Raw genomic sequence first — 23,499 nt, 5'->3', positions numbered from 1 at the left:
TGAGCTTTATTGGATTTCCACCAGACATATTGTTTGGTGTTCAGGCCAAATCATTCAATTTTAGTCTTATCTGACCACCTTAAATGCACCTTGAAGATTCTGAGGCCACATGGAAAAAGATGTTATGGTCAGATGAGACTAAAATTGAAGGGTGAGGAGACTTATGCCCCGTACACACGTGCAGATTATCTGCAGACTTTTGTCTTCAGATTTACCTTTTCTATGTAGTGCAAGGGCCTGCCGGATTGCATACAAATTGAAAGTGTTTAGGTTTGACCTCATATTATATGGTTTTGGTAAGTCTGCAGACAAAAGTCTGCAGATAATCTGCACGTGTGTATGGGGCATAAGGCCCCTTTCACACATGCGGTCCGGTCCGTTTGTCCGTTTTTCATCCATCCGTTGACGGATGAAAAACGGACATCAATGCATCTCTATGTAAAAACGGATGACAAGGGATGATCATCCGTTAACATCCGTTTTCATCCGCTTCTGTCAGTGTCCGTTTTTTTAGAACGGATGAATGCCCTATTTTTAATCCGTCAAAAAAGCGGATCGGTCGAAAAACGGATGTAAATGGACAAATGGTCAGTTTTTCATCCGTTTTTGCATTGGTAGTGGATGAAAAAAAAACGTATGAAAAAATGCATGAAAAAAAACGTATGACAAAACGTATGAAAAACGGATGAAAAAAAGGATGAAAAACAGATGAAAAACTGATACATTTTGACGGGACTGAAATGATGAACTGAACGGACCGTATGTGTGAAAGGGGCCTAAAGACATAATTAGGGCTAAAAGAGATAATTAGAGTAAATTAAGGGTTAGTAAGGGGTTAAACAGAGTAACATTTTATTTAAACTTTTTTTTTTACTTGTCAGGTTGCTTTAGCTAACATCATTTCCAGATCTAAGTTCATCCCTTTTACCCACAGATAAATAAACAGAATGATACAAAAGCAACATTATGTTACTTTGTGTCCTTCTATAACCACTTGCCCTCTGGAAGCTTTTACCTCCTTCATGACCAGGCCATATTTTTATATTCTGCACTGCGCTACTTTTGTAATTCCTTTATTTAACAAAAAATTACATTTTCAAACATGTGCAAAAATAGTGCATAACAAGGTCACATGAATAGACAGACTTGCAAAATCAGTAGTATGCACTGTGCTACTTTAACTGGCAATTGCACTGTAATGCAACACTGTACCCAAATGAAGTATATATTTATTTTTTTCACACTAATAGGGCTTTCTTTTGGTGGTATTTGATCACCACTGGGGCTTTTATTTTTGTATTATATAATTGAAAAAAGACCAAAAATGTGGAAAAAAGAAAACAATATTTTGAGCCCCGGTTCACACTTGTGCGTGTGCGGGGTTCACATGTAATGTCGGAGCGCACTGCTCCGACATTACATGCGAACGGCTGTGCGGTGCGAGTTTAGCCATACAGTTTGTATGGCTAAATTCGCACCGCAGCCGCTCCAAACACGCACAGGGACCCTTTTTTCTAGCCGCATCAGGATCGGATCGCACAGCGGTTCGCACTTGTGCGATCCGATCCTGTGCGAACTGCACGACCGCACTGCGATATGCGATCAAACTGGGGGTGTCGTTAAGATTACATTGACACCCCCAGCGTATCGCATATGGCAGTGTGAACTGCCGGGGGTGCGTGTGCGATGCGGGAACAGGCTGCGGATTCGCAGCCTTCCCGCACTCGCATAAGTGTGAACCGGACCTTAGGCTACAATGTATTCTGCTACATGTCTTTGGTAAAAAAATAAATAAATCCTAATAAGTGTATATTATTTGGTTTGGGTGAAAGTTACCGCTTCTACAAACTATGGTATATATATATATATATATATATATATATATATATATATATATATATATATATATAGTATACTGGAAATTGTATTTCAATTTTTTTTTTTAAACTAGTAGTAATGGCCACAATCTGCAACTTATAGCGGGCAATCTGACACTAGTTGACGCTGACTGTGGGGTACACCAACTGACTAACTGATATTGCCACTAGTACAGTGATCAGTGCTAAGTACTAATGACACGGACTGTGAAGGGGTTAATATCTAGGGGAGATCAAGGGGTTAATTGTGTGCCTAACAGTGTGTAATGTGTGCTGCTTTTAATAAGGATCTTGCTGTTTTTCTCCCTGTGCTCCTCTGGTCCCCCTCTGTGCTCCTCTGGTCTCCTTCTGTGCTCCTCTGCTCCCCCTTTGTGCTCCTCATGGTCCCCTTCTATGCTCCTCAGGTCCCCCTCTGTGTTCCTCCGCTCCCCCTCTGTGCTCCTCTGGTCTCCCTCTGTGCTCCTCTGCTCCTCCCCCTCTGTGCTCTTCTGCTCCCCCTTTGTGCTCCTCATGGTCCCCCTCTGTGCTCCTCTGCTCCCCCTATGTGTTCATTCAGTCCCCCTCTGTCCTCCTCCGGGTCCCCCTCTGTGATCCTCTGGTCCTCTTTGGGCTTCTCATGATCCCCCTCTGTGCTCCTTCGGTCCCCCTCTGTGTTCCTTCGGCCCCCCTCTGTGCTCCTCCGGTCCCCCTCTTGTCCTGGATCTGTTAGGATGGAGAGCGGAGGAATGGGCCGGTAAATATTTCATTTACTGGCTCCTTCCTTTTCTGAATGAGCAGAGTTAGTGATCACTGACTGTTCTTTCATAACTGAGCTTCAGTTTATGTCTCCTGTCCATTCATCTTCAGTGCAGCTGAGGCTGCAGAGAAAGGGACTGGGGAATCTGTGCCCTAAGTCCCTTTCTTCTTTCTTTGTTTAGACCCCTGATATCTCACCAAAGCCCCCAGACAGGGCTGATAAAAAAAAAATAATAAAAAAGAACTGTGATAAATAAATATTTAAAAATGACATTTTAAAAATAATAAAGAAAAAATATAAATTGTAAAAAATAAAATAAAAAACAAAAACAAAATGAAAAAAAAAATGTATTAACACCAACCTTTTCTCTCCTGACACCATCCACAGCCCTACTGATGCAATCCACTGCCAACCTCCTCTCCCCAAAAAAGAATTGTGAAAAAAAAAAAAGAAAAAAAAAAATTGTAAAAAAAATAAATAAATATTTCCTGACAGTCTCCATGGCAGCCTACGTGTGGGTTAACCCCGCCTCCTCTCCAATGGTATAGGACCCCCCTCTATAAATTTCAGCTTGCAGGTACAGCCAGTGTTTTTTTTTTTTCCTCCTCCAAGGACCCTATTTGGATTATTCCTGTGAAAATTTTGGCCGGCTTACCTCAGGATTCAATGCGTTGTCTGTTTCCAGGGCCTAGCCACGGGCGGGTGAGTGACACTTAATTCCTTTTTGGCTCTGTGCGGTGCTTCATTTGGTGCTTCATTTGGTCGGCGGACATCCTGGCAGGGTCTGAAGATATTTACTTCCTCCATGGCAGTGTGTTTGTATTATTTGTCTACTTTCTTTCCTATGTATCCCTGGTGGTCCAATGGCCGCTGGAACGCTCGCTGCGTTCCAGCCATCTTCTTCCTGCTCCCCCCCCTCCGCTCGGTCCGGCGCGCGCTTGCGCAGTAGGGGAACGGGGCTCCGTCCCCAGCTCACGCATGCGCAGTTTGCTGCGATCTGAATAGAGGCCTGGTTCGCGCATGCGCAGTCGTGATCGCAGCCAGGTCACCGCTGACATCATCCTGGCGCAAAATTTTAAACAGCTGTCAGCCCCAGTGCTATTGGGAAGTACTGTGGGCATAGCGACAGCTTCCCTGTGCCTCTACCTTGAGTGATCCAGGTATGTGGGGACTGGTTGGCCCGATGCTGCATGTTACTGGCGGTGTGGAAAAGGGGGGGGGGTGGATGGATGGATGGATGGATGGGGGAAGACATTTCATAGCTCTCTATGCTTTTTTTGTTCATGATCCTTTATGTTTCCCTTGTCAGTTGTGGTTTTGCCTGAAGCATGGATCCTGTGTCACCGCCCTCATGTGGCCAGCCCTCTCACAACAGGTGAGTGCTGGTACATTTTGGGGGGCGTGAAGGGGGATGCTGGCTCATGATTCCTGGCTAAATCCTGTGTTTCCCTGGATCTCTCTTTCTCCCAGCTCTTCCAGGTCTGATGTTCATGAAAGAGACCCTGTCAGGCCACGAAGAGAATCATTTTCAAGGTCCAGACGCCATGAGTCTCCAACAGGGAGCAGGCTTCAGAGGAGACGCTCAAGTTCCTCCTCCAGACACCGCACACACCGTCACAGTAGCCATACGGCCCAGAGAGCCTGTTGGGGTTGTGGGGCGCACGTCCAGGAGGATAAGTCCCTTTGCGAGCCCTGTTTTTGTTCAACAATCCCTGAAAGAATGGGGTACTAGTCCCGCACCTGGTCCTGCTACATCCAGCTCTCCTGCTGAGGCCCCTGAAGACCAAGGCCCCTCTCAACCGAGCTTCGCTTCCCGGTAGATCTTCAGAAAGTGACTCGGAAGAAGAAGAAGGTGCAGTTGGGGGTTTTTATTTTGCCCTTGTTTCACCTCTTATCAGAGAAGTCAAGGAAGCTCTGAAATGGGAAGATCCCGTCACTCCGCAGACGAAACAGCGCAAGTTCTTCAAACACTTGGGGAAAGAGCGTCTGAACTTCCCACTCCTTTCAGAGTTAAAGGATGTCATATTGGAGGAATGGAGCAAAGGGGACGGCAAGGCCTCCTATCCTCTAAATTGGCAAAACTATACCCCTTCAAATCAGAAGATGTTAGTCATCTGGAGTCAGCTCCCTTGGAGTCTGGCAGTCACCAGACTGACGAAGCATGTCACCTGGTCTATCTAGGGGCTCAATTCAACACCGTTCAAGTTACAATTTCTTTACCTCTAGAGAAAATTCCGGTGGTACGAGAGAGGGTCCTACCAGCCCTCTCCTCCTCCTTTCCGAGGGCATCCCAGTGTCTCAAGATCACCGGCACTATGGTCTCAACGGCCCCTATGGTCAAGTGGGCATTATGGCGCACACGGCCTTTTCAAAGAGGCTTCCTTCAATCAATGGAATCCGGAAGAACATGAGCAGCGTATCTTTATCTCCCACAATATGAGAAACAATCTTGTTATGGTGGCTACAACGCAAGAACCTGCTCAACTGTCATTCCTTAGTTCCCATCTCCTGGACCATTATCACAACAGACGCCAGCAACTCTGGTTGAGAAGCCCATTGTATGGCAGAAGTGGCTCAGGGGAAGTGGCCTCCACGTTCTGACCGACAGATGGGAATTCAGCAAGGCATATGCCTTTCCCCCATATCCAATTATCCTCAAGTTTCTGCAAAGACTCCAAGCAGAAGATGTGGAGATCGTCATGGTGGCCCCACACTGGCCGAACAGGCCATGGTTCCCACTTCTCCTGCAGCTCAGTTATCGGAACCCGATTCCCCTTCCTCTCAGACCAGACCTCCTCTCGCAGGGAACGACATTACACCCCTGCCCTGCTCTGCTCCGGTTGACAGTCTGACTCTTGAAAGGGAGAGGTTGGAATCCCTCGGGTGCCCTCCTGGAGCAATCCCTACCTTGATGAATTCTAGAAGACCAAGCACGAACAAGGTTTACTGCAGAGTCTGGGCCAGATTCTTAGAATTCACATATCCGGAAGGAAATTCACCCTCGGAGTTTGGAGTACAAGAAGTACTGAAGTTCCTCCAAGCAGGTCTGGATAAGTCTCTCTCAGTTGGCACTCTCAGGGTTCAAATATCAGCCTTGTCTGTGTTTTCCGGTTTTCCTTGGGCCCAGCATGCACTTGTCCAACAATTCTTCAAGGGAGCGGTCAGACTCAGACCTCAGAAGGAAACCAAGATTTCTGAAATGGGACCTTCCTCTTGTTCTCAACGTCTTCTAAAGAACTAGTCCGACAGACTCCATCTCTATCAGGGATCTTACCATTAAGACAGCCTTTTTGGTGGCAATCACTTCAGCCAAGAACCATTCCTCACGTTCTTTCCGGATCGTGTGGTCCTCATTCCTATGCTCAATTCCAATCCTAAGGTGACATCGATTTTTCATGAGAACCAAGAGATTGTTCTTCCTACCTTTCGGTCCTCTGATGATACTGAACCTCATCCCCTGGATGTGAGTAGAACTCTAAGGGACTACCTTCAGGCAACAGCTCCTTTCAGGCAATCAGACAACCTCTTCGTCCTCTTCTCAGGCAGGAACAGAGGGAAGTGGGCCTCGTCGAGGTCTATTGCAGCCTGGATTGTGTCTGCTATTCAACAAGCTTAAAGTGTAGAGGGTTTGGCTCCTCCAGAGGCGGTGACAGCCACTCATAGAGAAGCATCTCGACGTCCTGGGCGGCTTCACATCACGTGGCTCCAGAAGTAGTCTGCAGAGCAGCTTCTTGGTCTTCTGTCAATACGTTTATGACACATTATTGTGTGGAGCCAGCCTCCATGTCTTCAGTTAATTTTGGCTTGACTGTTTTGTCTGCTAATAATTTGAATTAAATTTTCCTTGTTTGAAGCATTCCCACCCGTGTGGTTTGGGCTAGTTATTTCCCACACGTAGGCTGCCATGGAGACTGTCAGTAAAACAGAAAATTCCTATCAGATACTTACCGTAATTGTCCTTTCCTGATGGTCTCCATGGCAGCCGGAGTTCCCACCCTCTGGTCTTGGATTCGGCTAAGATATGGAACACTGGCTGTACCTGCAAGCTGAAATTTATAGAGGGGGGTCCTATACCATTGGAGCGGAGGCGGGGTTAAATCCACATGTAGGCTGCCATGGAGAGCATCAGGAAAGGAAAATTACGGTAAGTATCTGATAGGAATTTTCCGTTATTTTTAAAATATGTATGAATAAAAAAAAAAACTATTGACACTGTCCACTTCTCTACTGACACCAATCAGCCATAACTGTCAACAACCCCCACCCCAACTGTTGCACTTTTTAAAAAAATATTTGAAAAAAAAGAATAAAAACAAAATTGTAAAAAATAATACAAAATAAAATAATAAAAATAAAAAAACTACCAACACCATCCACTGCTCTACTGACACTGCCCACTGCCCTCATAAAATGTTTGTAAAAAAATAGATGAGAATGGACAGATGAGGCACAGGAAGGCGAGGGGCACCTTTTACTTGCCCGTCACCTGAAAGCAACCTCCACCCAGGACACAAAGAACTCCAGGACCGCTGTCAGTGCATCGATAGATGGTTGGGACCCAGAGGGTCCCGCAGCCTCAGAGGGGGGATTAGGTGGGAAGATGTGCTCCAAAGACTCCATGAGTCACCAGGGGAACCCCACAAAACAGCTGTAAAACACTGCAAAGGACACCCCCACTGCACTGGCAGCACCACCCAGTCAACAGACACAGAGCACCAAGTGATCCTCAGCAGAGAGGGAAAGAACCCCTCCAGACTTACTACCCAGCAGAAACAGGCACCTGCAGCCATCAAGATAATCTGCACTGCACGCGCAGCGATCAGGAAATAAAAAGATCCAGGAGTCAACACCAGGAAATGAAGAGGGACTCCCACCACGAAATTGCCGCCCACAGGGCTCCACTGTCATGGCCGCTGCTATTTTAAATGAGAAACCACCACAAAATGGCCACCGGACTACACAAACATGGCCGCTGTGCGTAGAAACACACAGGCTACAAGAAAATGGCGGCCCAATGCAGCACCACGAGGCTTTCAGGGACCCAGGAGGAATCCCTAGACCTCACGGACAGACCCAGGCAGGCCAGGAGCCCTGGCAGGAGCCCCCACCAGGTATAATTCCCCCGCACAACCAATTGTCCGTTCGCCGGCGGCGCACCCCCCCCCAGCACCCATTTCCAGTATAGCACCCTGCCCCCACCCCAGGAGGTGGAGCAGACCACCCAAACAACCCCAGCATAAGTGGGGGGGGGGTAGGATGGGGGACAGATGAAAGGGGGTGCCTGATGGGAAGGAGGGGAACCCAGGGGTCCAACCATCCCAAGAAGGGGGTCAGTGTCCACCCCAAAACCCTCCAGGGGGAGAGGGGGGACAGCTACTCACCATACCAGGAACCAGGTGGGCACCGCTCCAGACAGAACCCCTCTCCATCAAAATGGCCAGGGGGAACGCTGCAACTCAGGCTGAGACCTGGTCATATGCGACCTCGCAAGCGTTTAACTCACAGACCAGCTCCCGTCCAGTGGGGCTATATCGCGGCCGACCTAGCGCGGGGCTGAGGAGGCTGGCCAGACTGGGGTGAATACTAGATCTAGATCATCCAGCCTAGATCTCACAGAAAAAAATTTCTATATAAAAAGAAAACATTTGCCAGGACCAGAGATCACAGCAAGGAACTACCTAAAGCAGAGAGAGGGAGTATACCCCCCCTCCCCGGGACTGCCCATAGGCGTAGCCAGACTTTTTTTTCTGCTCAGTGTCCTACTCCTGTATAGGGCAGTATAACCCAATAGTTAAGAGCTGTGTCCATCAATGAATGAGAGAGAAAAATACTGATTTTAACTTGTAAACAACAGGTGTCAGAAATAGGCCTGGTCCTTAAGTGGTTAAACCAAAAAATTTTTTACACTGTCTATTGCTCTATTGATACTATCCACTGCCCTACTGACACCATCCTGCACATACTACCTACCACCATATACTTCACACTCTTCTCCTGCCCATACTACTAAGGTGACCAGATTTGTAAAATGAAATCTGGGGACATATTTTTTTATACTATTTTATAAGCATAATTTCTAAAAAATGATATATGCAGTATATGTGGTATGTGTTTATGGAATGATTGTATGATATATACATTATTTCTCACATTTTGTCCATGAGATTAATAAAAGATACTTCTTAGAATTTTTTGAAATATGACTACCAAATGTTAAGAAGATAAGATAAAGTAAAAACTGTTAAATGCATATTTTGTATTTTATTCTCACCAAAAAAGGGCGGAGTCGCACTATGTACAGAGTGCAGAGTTCAGGGCTGCACCCAGAGATGGTTTACAGTCCCCGGAATGAAGACACTGTCCCCAGACCAAGTCTGTTTCCGTTTTGTCCCCGGCACTGATCTGTGCTGCGGTGGGGGGAGTTAGAAACTTACTAGCACTGATCTCCCTGTGTGGCTTTTAATGAAGCAGTATTGCACAAAGCAGTCCTAATCCTCCTCTTCTGGAGTCTCCCACTGACACTCTCGAATCCTCCTCTTCTTCACGTACCACCATAGGAAGCACCATAAGGGGCACACCTGCGGGCTGGCTCTCGAGACTGGGTGTATGTGTCTATGGACACACACAGTATGGCTCAGCCCCACCTCCGCTCCCTCCTCACAAGATTTGACTGACAGCAGCAGGAGCCAATGACTCCCACTGCTGTCTCTGTAGCTGTAAGGGAGAGAGAGCAGAACTGGCTGCAGACAGGCACAGCACTGGATCAATATAGGACTCAGATGAGTATATAGGGAGGTGGGAAGCAATATACTAACAGAGACATTTTTTTACCTTAATGCAGGGAATGCATGTAAAAATGTCTTGCCTTTACAACCACTTTACACCCCCAGTCACACCAATCCTGACATTGAAGTTTACTTTACTTAAAGTAGCACAATTTCAAATTAGCATTTCAATGCTACTTTAGGGGTGACTTGGAAGACATCTGTGTGACTTCATGCACAGATGTCTATGTAAGTCGCACCTGAAGTTGCAAAAAGTAGTGCAAGAACTACTCTCAAAATTGGTGTGACTCAGACGGAGTCAAGTTGAAGCATCTGGTAACAAAACCTTAGTTAACAAAAGATTTTCCATCAATACTTTGACAAGAAAGTGGATAACCCTAATTTTTAAAAGCTGAAAAACAGCAAAAAAAGAAAAAAAAACGATATCTCTATTAGCCTAAAATGACTGACATGCAATTAGCTTCATAGTTACTATAAGGCAAGATATCCCATGTGTCAGAGCTTTTTAAATATTACAATATTTGTTTGGGAATGGTATGAGAAGTCTTTACGTCGACTTTTGTTATATGTTTTATTATATGACCAACACACTGTGTGGGCCTTGCTGTGCTGACACATTCATTGTAATTGTTCCCTGGCTGAAGACACAAGAAGCAGTCACATCCAAGCATGTAAGCTGATCTTGATGGATTTGGAAATGCGTTGGGAGAGATCCTATCAGTGGATAATGTCTCCTTTATTCCCTGCCCAGACACACACACTGCGGTCTTTATGTCCCTGCAGTCCCCAGCAGAATGCAACTAGAGTTACCCGCGCTCACCCGAGCAAGACTGTTGGAGAAATAGGTCTCTCAGGACCCCCCAATAACCGGCACTGTAATTTTACTCTGGGCCCGGGAGCACAGACATGGGGGTGACTTGTAAGTGAGAAGTGTAGGATGTCATGACATAAACACAATGGCCATTGTCTCTATCCTGTATTCTGATATACATCCCAAAAGGTGCTGAGTGCACAAATCATGGGAATATTTTAATACATAATTCTTTTCATTTTTTAATAATTTGATTTAGGAGTTGAACAATATCACTTCGTCAGACTATGTAGCAAAAAATTGTAATTTTGACTTACCGTAAAATCCATTTCTCTAATGTTTATTGACGGACACAGCTCTTCATCTTCATGGGTTATACTGCCCCCTACATGAGTAGGACACTAGGCAGAAAAAAAAGCTTGAGCACACCTATGGGGCAGTCCCTGGGGGTTTACTCCCACTTTCTGCTATAGGTATTCAGTTTTGTAACAAGTCGTGTCAGAAGAAAAAAAAACAACTTCAAAGAGGGGCGGGTGCTGTGTCCGTCAATGAACATCAGAGAAATGGATTTTACGGTAAGTCAATAATCCCATTTTCTCTTTCGTTCCTTGACGGACATGGCTCTTCATTTTCATGACCGTAGGGATGTCCCAAAGCAGTGCCAAACATGAGGGGTGGGAACAGCAGAAAACAAACTTCCCAAGGCTAAACATAGCCAATCAGGTTATTTGCTAAACTATTAACAACTGGAGCTCATCTGAAAAAAACACCCTCAAAAAGGACAAGTCCTCTAATTAGCAGCCTGCAAAACTTTGCGGCCAAAAGAAGCATCTGCAGATGCCAACACATCCACTTTAAAAAATCCTTGCAAACCTGCACCACTGACGCCTGATGACGGAAGGCCCAGGAGGCACTAAGCGCCTGAGTAGACTGTGCCCTGACAGGAAAAGGAGGATCCTGACCCTTAATAGAATAAGCCTGAACCACAGTCTGTCTGATTCAAATGGAAATGGTCGCAGCAGAAGCAGCCAGCCCCTTGCAAGGTCTATCTGTAAGGACAAATAGTGAGTTTGACTTCCGAAACTACTCCCTAGCTGCCAGGTACACCCTAATTGCCCGAACCACACCCCGGGATCACAAACCATCTTCCTTAGGATGCTTAGGCTTGGGACACAGGGAGGGCAACACAATGTCTTCATTCAGATGAAAATCGAAGACGACCTTTGGAAGCAACGATGGACATGCCGAAGAACCACCTTATCCCTGTGAACCACTAGGTAAGGTGAACGGCAAGACAGCACCGCCAGCTTAGATACCCTGTGCGCAGAAGTAATAGCCACCAAAAAGGCCACCTTCTGGGGCAATGTAAGCAGGGGCAACGTAAGCAGGGGAACCTCTGGAATATTTTCAAAGGGAGGTTTCTGGAGAACTGACAACACCAAATTGAGATCCCACGGCGGCAATGGAGACCACCCCAGGGGGAACCAAGTGTCTCACTCCCTAGAGAAAGGTACGCACCAAGGAGTATGTAGCCAATGGACGTTGAAAGAAAATTGCCAAGGCAGAGACCTGGCCTTTGATGGCAATCAAGGCCAGAGGCTGCTCGACCCCTCGCTGGAGGAAGGCCAAAATCCGTGTCACTGAAAAGGAGCGAGGGTGAACTCATAGGGATTCACACCACGCACTGTGCGTCTTCAAAGTATAATGGTACATCTTCCCGGAAGCAGATTTTCTAGCTTTTAAAAGCATAGAAATCATCGATTCAGACAGCCCTCTATCCTTCAGCACCTGGCTTTTAACAGCCAAACCATTAAAGCCAGCGACTGTAAAGCAGGGTGGAAGATCGGTCCTTGGGACAGCAGATCTTCCCTGAGCGGAAGTCTCCAAGGAGCATCGGAGACCAGCTGTACCAGATCGGCGTACTAAGACTGGTGAGGCCAGTCTGGAGCCACTAGGATGACCAGAATCCCTTCCGCCTCGATCCTGCCCAGGAGTCTTGGCATAAGCTTGAGAGGAGGAAAGGCATATACCAAACGATACTGATTCCAGGGAGCCACCAAGGCGTCTGTGGCGTTGGCTAGAGGATCCCAAGACCGTGCCACAAACCTCTGTACCTTTCTGTTGAGGCGAGAGGCCAACAGATCCACCTTGGGAGTTCCCCACTGGAGAGACAACTGATGGAACACCTCCGGATGAAGAGACCATTCTCCTTGGTCTAATGCCTGTCTTCTGAGATAGTCCACCTGCCAATTTTCCACTCCTGGAATGTGCACAACAGAGAGGGCTGGAAAGAACAGTTCTGCCCACCTTAGAATGCCGGCTATCTTCCCGAGCCACCAGAACACTTCTTGTGGCCTCTTGGTGATTGATATAAGCCACGGCCGTGGCATTGTCCGATGGGATCCGTACCGGACATCCCTGGAGACGATTTCTCCAATGATCCAGAAACAGTCTGATCGCTCGGAGCTCCAGTACATTGACTCTTCCAGAGTCCAGACCCCCTGCACACACTCTGTGCCGAAGACGCCTCCCCACCCAGATAGGCTGGCATCCATGGTAACAACCGTCCAGTACAGGGGAAGAAATTATTTTCCCAGAAGAAGTGCCAGAGAACGCAACCACCAAACCAGGGACCCCCTTGTGTTCCGGCTCAACAAGATCAGATCGTCCAGAGACTGAGGATCCTTGTTCCACCTCACCAGAATCTCCTTTTGCAGAGATCTCGTATGGAACTGTGCAAAAGGGACCCCCTCATAGGTAGACACCATCAGGCCCAGCGCCCACATTCAAGCCCGCAGAGATGACCGTTTGCTGGATAGCAGAAGCCGAATTGCCTCCTGCAACTTGTGAAATTTTTCAAGAGGAAGGAACACTCTGGCCGAGGCCGAGTCAAACCCAAATAGTCCAGGCTTGTGGATGGGACCAGAGCAGACTTTTGAAGATTCAGAATCCAACCGAACTCCCTCAGCGTTTGCAGAGTAATCTCCAAGTTGGCCAACAGAGCAGTCGAAGACTCTGCTTGCAAAAGCAGATCGTCCATGTACCCCAGTATCGTGATCCCCCCCCCTGATGCAGTAATGCCAGAATCGGGCCTAATACTTTTGTGAAGACTCGAGGAGCGGAAGTGAGACCAAAGGGTAACACCACAAATTGATAATGCTCCTCACCCACGGCAAAGCAGAGGAAGCGCTGATGGGCGACACATATGGGGATGTGAAGGTAGTCATCCTTGATGTCGATGGAAGCGAGAAAATCCCCTGATGTAGGGAAGCCCCCACCGTGCCAATGGATTGCATTCAGGACTTCTGTTTAGCGCCTTGAGGGCCAGAATTGGACACACCTTGCCCTCCTTCCTGGAAACCGTAAACAGGTTTGAGTAGAAACCTTGAAAACGTTCCGACGTCGGAACCAAAACAATCACCCCTTGAAGTAACAAGTCTTGCACTGCCCAATAGAGATCCTTTTAAGTGATCTGAGGATAGGTGCAGGTTGGAAGGGAAGAACCTTTCCGGGGGATATGATTGAAACTCGATCTTGTAGCTGGAGCGAATTGCTTCGTGGACCCACTTGTCCTGGATTAGGAAGGTCCACGGATCCGGCAAACAGTGAAGTCGTCCCCCCACCCCCGATACGGGTGAGGGCGCCCCTTCATGTAGTGGAATTTTTATCTGCAGGTCTGGCAGAACCCGCTCTCAGTTTGCCCGACCAAGACTTCTTGGAACCTCCAGTGAAGGCCCTGAAGGGTTTGGATCCCTTGTCTCAAACATGTCTCCAACATGGAAAAACAGCAAAAAAAAAAAAAACTAGAAACCAACAATACGATAAAAATTGGATTATAGCTCTAACTAATCAACATCAATTATTATGTAGGTGAACAAAATAAGTTACTCTCTGACAGATGTCATTACAATAAACTTTATTAGCACACTGATGTAGCTGGTGGAATGGGCGAAACCAGTCAGGCTCATCCCACCCACCATGGACCTCATTTTTCACCACTATTATGGAAGATTGATAAGTATATTGAAGCATTTATGAACTATGTATCTACTTAGCTCTCGCTGCTTTAAAGGGCCTTAAGGGAAAGACCAATTAAGTGTAGATCTCTTAATCTGGATTGTTATATACTGTATATTGAGGAACTTACTGTGGATGCCTCTTTTAAATATACCAAGTATTTGTGCGAGGGAGGTTATTGAAGGTATAAAGAAAAGCATTGAATGACTTAACCTCATTGATATACAGTGGGGATCGAAAGTTTGGGCACCCCAGATAAAAATTTGTATTAATGTGCATAAAGAAGCCAAGGAAAGATGGAAAAATCTCTAAAAGGCATCAAATTACAGATTAGACATTCTTATAATATGTCAACAAAAGTTAGGTTTTATTTCCATCATTTACACTTTCAAAATAACAGAAAACAAAAAAATGGCGTCTGCAAAAGTTTGGGCACCCTGCAGAGTTAATATCTTATACTGCCCCCTTTGGCAAATATCACAGCTTGTAAACGCTTTTTGTAGCCAGCCAAGAGTCTTTCAATTCTTGTTTGAGGTATCTTTGCCCATTCTTCCTTACAAAAGTCTTCCAGTTCTTTGAGATTTCTGGGCTGTCTGTCACACACTGCTTTTTTAAGGTCTATCCATAGATTTTCAATTATGTTGAGGTCAGGAGATTGTGAAGGCCATGGCAAAACCTTCAGTTTACGCCTCTTGATGTAATCCCCCGTGGATTTCGAGGTGTGTTTAGGATCATTATCCATTTGTAGAAGCCATCCTCTATAACACAGGTGTCAAACACAAGGCCCGCGGGCCGAATGCGGCCCTCCAGGCCATTTTATGTGGCCCTCGCACCTCTCCTGTAGCTGCAGGAGAGCTCCAGTCCTCCTCCAGACCTTATACTTTCTGCTTTCCAGCAATGCCTCCAGCTTCTTCCCAGCAGCACCACAAGCTAAGGGAGGTGCACTGTGATGTAAGGGAGGGTAGGGGACTCAACTTGTGATGGTAGAGAGGCTTTTGACGTCTTATGTAAGGGTAGGGGATGCCCTTGACATCTAGTCTTACGGATACAACCGGCCCTTTTGAGGGCAATCATAATGCTGATGCGGCCCGCGATTAAATTAGAGTTTGATACCCCTGCTCTATAACTTCAGCTTTTTCACAGATGGCATCAAGTTACCATCCAAAATTTGCTGAAATTTTATTCAATCAATTTTTCCTTCTACTCGTGAGATGTACCTGTGCCACTGGCTGCAATACAATCCAAAAGCATGATTGATCCACCCCCATGCTTAACAGTTGGACAGAGGTTCTTTTCATTAAATTCTGTGCCCCTTCTTCTCCAAACGTACCTTTGCTCATTCCGGCCAAAAAGTTAAATTTTAACCTCATCGGTCCACAGAACTTGTTTCCAAAATGCATCAGGCTTGTCTATATGTTCATTTGCAAAGTTCAAACGCTGATTTGTGGTGAGGACGTAGAAGAGATTTTCTTCTGATGACTCTTCCATGAAGACCATATTTGTACAAGTATCTCTTTATAGTGGAATAGTGTACCACAACTCCAGTGTCTGACAGATCTTTCTGGAGGGATTGTGCAGTCAAACGTGGGTTTTGAATTGTTTTTCTCACAATCCTGCGAGCTGTTCTGTCTGATATTTTTCTTGGTCTTCCAGATCTTGCTTTAACTTCCACTGCTCCTGATGACTGCCATTTCTTAATTACATTCCGAACAGAGGATATTGACATCTGAAAACGCTTTGCTATCTTCTTATAGCCTTCTCCAGCTTTGTGAGCGTCAACTATTTTCAGTTTCAGTGTTCTAGACAACTGCATAGAAGATCCCATGGTGCTGATTGTTGGGGCAAGGTCAGATGAGTCTGGGCATTTAAAACCTTGGAGATTGACATCACCTGGTCTTCCCAGACGATGATTGAGAACAATCCATGACACTGGCAGGTCTCAGCCTTGCAAAGGGGGCAGTGCATGCTATAAATTCTGCTGGGTGCTCAAACTTTTGCAGACGCCATTTTTTTGTTTTCTGTAATTTTGAAAGTGTCAATGATGGAAATAAAATCTAACTTTTGTTGACATATTATAAGAATGTCTAATCTGTAATTTGATGCCTTTTGGAGATTTTTCCTTGGCTTCTTTATGCACATTAATACAAATTTTTACCTGGGGTGCCCAAACATTCGATCCCCACTGTACAGTGCATAATGCATAATATCAACAGCATTACTTTCTCTGGACAACAGGGATTGGTTTCCCATCTGCTTCCATAGTGGGCTTGCAAATTTATTGTTTTTACCCTGGATATATGAGGATCGATTTTTCTTGAAGTACCTTCGAGTGGTGTTTCCTTGTTTCAGGTGTGAGGGAGTTTGAGAGGGGCTATGCTTAAACAATCACTTGCCTCTGATCGACTGTAAACACCCGCCAGCCCATACTCCCCCTCTGGACCGCCTTTCTATAGCTACGTTTGATTGTTACTACAAATTCCCTGAGTTCATCAACTATCAACATCAGTAAAGCCACTTCTATTTACAAGACATATTTGAATAAATATATCTATCCTTCAGCAGCCTATTTATAGCCATTATATTTATTTGATATGGATATAGATTATTTTGAGTTTACATCATTATCTCAAAATATGATTAATATTTATATTCTTGGGGGACATGATGGGTGGTGTTTTTATGATTTGTTAGGTACTGTCTGTTATGTGTTCTCACTTTAAGTTTTATGTATTTGTTAATAAAGGTTATTGTAATGACATCTGTCAGGGAGTAATTTATTTTGGTCGCATACCTTCTTTTGAACTACCCTACATTATTACTGATGTGGAGTAGTTAGAGCTATAATCCAATTTTTATTGTATTTTTGGTTTATAGGTTTTTGTGGATGGCTTCTACTCCGTAACCGCCATCTGCCAGCTCTGCTGTTTGACAGCTTTTAAATAACTAAGGAGCAGGGCCACCATTACATCACCAGATGGCACTGCCCCCTTGTGACGTCAACAACCCAGCATGCCATAGGTCAATGATGTTACTCTATGATCCCACCCCTTAGTTATTTAGGAGCTGGCAGACAGCAGGAGCCTTTGTTGGGGCCAGAGGTTCTTTTAGCTTTTGTCGGTGGCACCAGGCGCTGTGATTGACGATGGATCTACACCGGGGGAAGTTTTTTTTTATTATAAAGGAATTTTTAAAAACTTGTGTTGTGTTTTTATTTACTTTTTACACTTTTTTGGTGAATGAGTAAGGGTAGAATGTACCCATACTCATTCACATGGGGGAAGTGGGATCTGGGAGCCCCTTTGTTAAAGGTAGCTTCCAGATTCCAATGATCAGGGCCAGGAGTTTTTTATTTTTATTTTTTTCGTCGGTGGCCGTGGGAGTCTTGATTGACGATGGATCTACACCGGGGGACATCTTTTTTTATTGTTGATTTTTTAATAAAGGAATTGTGAAAAACTTGTGTTGTGTTTTAATTTACTTTTTACACTTTTTTGGTGAATGAGTAAGGGTCCTTTTACACGGGCAGTCCGTATGTCCGTTTTTCATCCCATTTTTTTGCGGATGAAAAACGGACATAATGCATGTCAATGGGATTGCGGATGTCAGCGGATGACCATCAGCTGACATCCGATTTGCGTCCTTTCCTATCAGTTCCGTTTTTTGGAACGGAAGAGAACCCTATTTTTCTTCCGTTTAAAAAAACGGAACGGACGCAAAAACGGTTGTCAGCGGTGTCATCAGCTGACATCCCCAATCCCATTGACATACATTATCTCCATTTCTCTTCCGCAAACGGATGGGATGATAAACGGACATACGAACCGGATGACACAAGTGTCATCCGTGTCCGTAAAAAAAAAAAAAAAAAGTGCCGGAGCGGATCAAAAAATGATCCGCTCCGTGTGAAAGGACCCTTAGGGTACAATGTACCCCACACTCATTCACATGGGGCGACAGGATCTGGGAGCCCCCTTGTTAAAGTCAGCTTCCAGATTTCAATAATCAGGGCCAGAAGTTATTTGTTTTCTTTTTTTGGGTTGACGGTGGCTGCGGGTGGCATGATTGATGATGAATTTACACCGAGGGACATTTTGTTATATTTTAATAAAAGAATTGTCAAAAACGTGTCGTGTTTTTATTTGACTTTTTTACACTTTTTTGGTGAATGAATACTATGTACCCCATACTCCTTCACATTGAGGGGGGATCTGGGGGGCCTGCAGACCCCCACAAGGTGCCTATGTTGAGGGCATGTGGCCCGGTATGGTTCGGGAGGGGGGCGCTCGCTCATCCCTCCCCTTTTACTGCCTGCTGGGCTACATGCTCAAATAAGGGTCTGGTATAGGTTTTGGGGGGGACCCCACGCCAACTTTTTCATTTATTTTTCATTGCTGGCATTCTTTTTTTACATTCTACATTTGGCTGTCAGTGGGTTTCCCCACGTTGATGATTCAGCGCTTGTAAGGGACATGGCAGCCGGCTTCTCAGCCTGCTCCTTAACAACCAGCCAATCTGCACACAGAATTCAAACTGGTCGATACATTTTCGACTGATTCCAATTCGAATCATTCTGAAAGTTTAGAATTCATTAGAAATTCAAAAAATTCAACAAAACTAATTTTATCGTTCTGCAGGTCTAGCCACTTTGTGGGGCACAAACAAAACGATCACATTGGTCAAAGCCAAAGTCGTAACAAAGTCGCACTAATCCAAAAGTGCATCAAAATCGTACCAAAGTGCACAGTAAAGTCGCAATGAAAATCGCACATTTTTTTAATCGCACAAGTGTGAATGGACTCTTATTCTGCTGTGTGCTGGAGATTGTGTATTGTGCACTTACTGAGAACTGCTCCTCCTGTAATAAACTCTATTTCCAGTGATAATCTGGTTAATTAGTTACAATTTGGCCTGATAACTCTAAATCCTTCTAATACTTGGGAAATGTCCTAATATGTACTTGAAATGGTTATTATCCTTATAACATTTAAATATTTACAACCTGCATATCCACATAAGGTTTTAATCAAATGCAAATTCCTTCTTGACAATTAAATATCACAGGCAAGAGCGTCTGGAGCTTGTGCAGGAAATTAAAGCCTCTGTCTCAGCACCCCAGATTTCCTGGTTCAGCAGGGCTGGCAAAGGCATCCAAATCTCTGCCAAAACAACCAATGACACAGCCTGCAGTAGACTCTAGAATATCCACAGCTCGGCTGGTGAAGTACTTGCCATATTTGCATTGCACTTCTCTTGTACGCAAAGCAGAGATTTACCACTTTATGTACTGCAAAAAAAATGCATGTAAAATTGTAATATTGTTAATTGGATATTGTTTTAACCACTTAAGCCCCGGAAGATTTTACCCCCTTCCTGACCAGGGCCTATTTTGCGATTCGGCACTGCGTGACTTTAACGGACAATTGCGCGGTCGTGTGACGCTGTACCTAAACGAATTTGACGTCCTTTTTTTCCCACAAACAGAGCTTTCTTTTGGTGGTATTTGATCACCTGTGCGATTTTTACTTTTTGTGCTATAAACAAAAAAACAGCGTAAATTTTGCAAAAAGAACAATATTTTTCAAATTTTTTATACGAAATCCCCCCCCCCCCCAAAAAAAAGTAAAAATCAAAATTTTTTAACATTTTGGGCCAAATTTTTTTTTACCATATGTTTGGTAAAAAAAAATCTCAAAAAGCATATTTTGAATGGTTTGCGCAAAAGTTTTTGCGTTTACTAACAAAGGGAAAGATTTTTGTCATTTTTGTTGTTTTTTTTTAACGCGTAATGTCGGCGATCTGCAATTTTTTTTGCGGGACTGCGACATTGCGGCGGACAGATCAGACCCTTGACTGACATTTTTGACACTTTTGGGGTTACCAGTGACATTTCTACAGTAATCAGTGCTATACATATGCACTGTTACTGTAAAATTACACTGGCAGTGAAGGGGTTAACTTTTTTTTTGAGAGAGAGGGGTTATGTGTATCCCTAGGGGCGTGTTTCTAACTGTGATTGGCTGTGGCTTGAGGTGTAGGAACAGTGATCAACGGTCCTACATAGTAGAACCTTATGATCACCATTCCTACACAGGGGAGAATGACAGGAATGACAGGCGGCTTGTTAACATCAGCCGTCTGCCTTTCTCCCTCTCCACCCGACGATCGCGAGTGACCGGCGGACATCGGGTCCACCGGTCACACGCGCGGGGGGGGGGGGGGTCCGTGACCACGCGGGAGCAGGAGCAAGCCTCCGGCGGCTCGCTCCCTAGACCCTCACAGGCTAGCGACGTAGTACTACGTCGCTCTGCCTGTGAGGGGCTGACCGCCGACGTAAATAGTCGTGCGGCGGTCGGCAAGTGGTTAAGCACTGTTTCCTAAGGTTTTCCTCAAGTATATGTAAGAACAAATAATGTGGTGCGCTATTCATTAAATTGCATAAACAATTCATACCATAATTCATGCTAATACATAAAAATTAATGAATATAAAATATAAGTGAATTGATGAATAATATATATAAAAAAAAATTATACATATTCCTGAAATGCACAAGGTTCATATAAAATGAAAAAGATCAGTCCCAAAGAAAGTGCTGAAAAAAATCAAGATGCTCTACTTGTGCATCAGAAAACATCCAAACATTCTTGTGCTTCCAGTGATCACCAGAATGTACTCCACCAAGAGGGATATTAAAGCCTCTTTCCAGATTCTAAGATGTTCATGAGAATGATCTAACTGCTCTTAATGGAGAAAACCCTAAAATGGATGTATGGATGGAATGCAGCCCCGCAAGGGTCAGCTAGCGTGCCAGGCAGCCACACTCATCCTCATTAGGTGCCTCCCAAACCTCCTTCATACGTTAAAGGAAAGGTACTCTCAAACACAATGGATCCAAACAATCATATGCAAAGAGGAAGAGGAGCGCTTATTGTGCACCATATAAAAAGCATATTTGTTTTTAACCACTTTACCACCGGAGGATTTTCCTGCTTTACGTCCAGGCCACTTTTTGCAACTTGGCACTGCACGACTTTAACTGGCAATTGCGCGGTCATGCAACCCTGTACCCAAACAAAATTTACGTCCTTTTTTTCCCCACAGAGCTTCCTTTTGGTGGTATTTGATCCCCTCTGCGCTTTTTATTTTTTGCGATATTAATAAAAAAAGAGCGAAAATTTTGCGAAAAAATTGACATTTTCTACTTTGACAGTTAAAAATATCCACTATATTCAATTTTTGTCATATATTTAGGCCAAAATGTATTTAGCTACATGTCTGTGACAAAAAAATCCTCAATGAGCGTATTTTTAACCGCTGTAAGACTGGAAGATTTTACCCCATTCCTGACCAGGCTATATTTTGCGATTCGGCACTGCGTTACTTTAACGGACAATTGCGCGGTCATGCGACTCTGTACCCAAATTATGTCCTTTTTTTCCCCACAAAGAGAGCTTTCTTTTGGTGGTATTTGATCACCTGTGCGATTTTAATTTTTTTAAAAAAAGAGCGACAATTTTGAAAAAAAAAAAACAATATTTTTTACCTTCTGATATATAACATTCCCAAAAAAAGTTTAAAAATCAAAATGTTTTAACATTTTTAGGGCAATTTGTTTTCTGCTACATATTTTTGGTAAAAAAAATCATAATAAGCGTATTTTGATTGGTTTGCGCAAAAGTTATCACGTTTACTAACTACGGGAAAGATTTGTCATTTTTATTGTTTTTTTTTTTTTTTAATAGTAATGGCGGCGACTGCGACATTGCGGCGGACAGATCGGACCCCTAACTGACATTTTTGACACTTTTGGGGGTACCAGTGACATTACTACAGTAATCAGTGCTATAAATATGCACTGTTACTGTAATGACACTGGCAGGGAAGGGGTTAACTTTATTGGTGATCAAGGGGTTAAATGTATGCCTCATGCTTACTGACGTGTGTGGGGGGATAGGATTGTGACACAGATCGCAGGTTCAGCTATGCTGAATCCTGTAATCTGTGACTGTCTGTCACAGAGGAGATCCGCCCGCTTTGTTTACACAAGTGGGCGGATTTCCTCACTCGATCCCCGACGGTTGGGCAAGAGCGGCGGTGATCACCGCCTCTCCTCCCCTGGCCCGACTCCCGCTGTGTCTGAATACAGCGGGAGCGCGCCGCTGAGAGGGGGCGTTGTCCAGCGATGTAGGTCTACGTCGCTGGATGATAACAAGCCACTTTGCCACAATACAAGCTCAGTGAGCGGTCGGTAAGTGGTTAAAAATACTCACCTGTTGCCCCAGTGATGACATCCTTTCAGACCGTTTCAGCGGTGACATGATTACACCTGCCGGGGAGCTCAATGTTTTATGCTACACTCGTAAAATAGTTTGACCTCAGCAGAACCCCTGATAGTCGTGCCACATCCCTATTTAAATGGAAGAAGGTAAATTCCCCTGGTGACGGGACTTTAAAGGCACTTGTAAAAATAACAAAAAATTTAATATAATATTATACATTTTATTAATGAAAAACAAAGACAATAAAGCAAAAACCATTAAAAAGAGCAAGCAGTGTGTTCCAGAAACTACACAAAATGCAATAGATGATCAGATTTATAGCACAATGTATACCAAATGCATTTCGAAGCGGATAGGCTTCTTCTTCAGTGACACTGATGGCTACAACTGTTCCTCTAAGATTAAATCATACAAAGCAAGATTAGTAAATTTAATGTTGCAATATTACAATAACATTTTCATATATGTAAATGTACATGCATATGATTATAACATTAATAGAGGAATAAATAAACACTTACATGCATTGTGTTAATGTATGATTTACACTGTTTGCGAACTTTAAAAACAAGCAGTCAGAAGTCGTCTGCCCGATGGATCACCATAGTTCAAATGTCAAGGAGTAGTATATCACCAGCAATTTTACCACAAGGGGCTATGCTACAAGGGATGGACCTTGTGGATGAATGAAGTCCAAAAAAAGTCAGGAGCCCTGGCATCAAAGAAAATCCACAAAATAATGAGCTATATATAGCCAGTAATGTTAATAGAATATACATTAACACAATGCATGTAAGTGTTTATTCCTCTATTGATGTTATAATCATATGCATGTACATTTACATATATAAAAATGTTATTGTAATATTGCAACAACAAATTTACTAATCTTGCTTTGTATGACTTAATCTTAGAGGAACAGTTGTAGCCATCAGTGTCACCCCTGAAGAAGAAGCGCATCCGCTTCGAAATGCATTTGGTATACATTGTGTGC

The sequence above is a fragment of the Pelophylax lessonae genome, assembly GCF_965119305.1.
Source record: "Pelophylax lessonae genome assembly, chromosome: 4".
Classification (NCBI taxonomy): domain Eukaryota; kingdom Metazoa; phylum Chordata; class Amphibia; order Anura; family Ranidae; genus Pelophylax; species Pelophylax lessonae.
Note: the sequence above shows the minus strand (reverse complement) of the source record.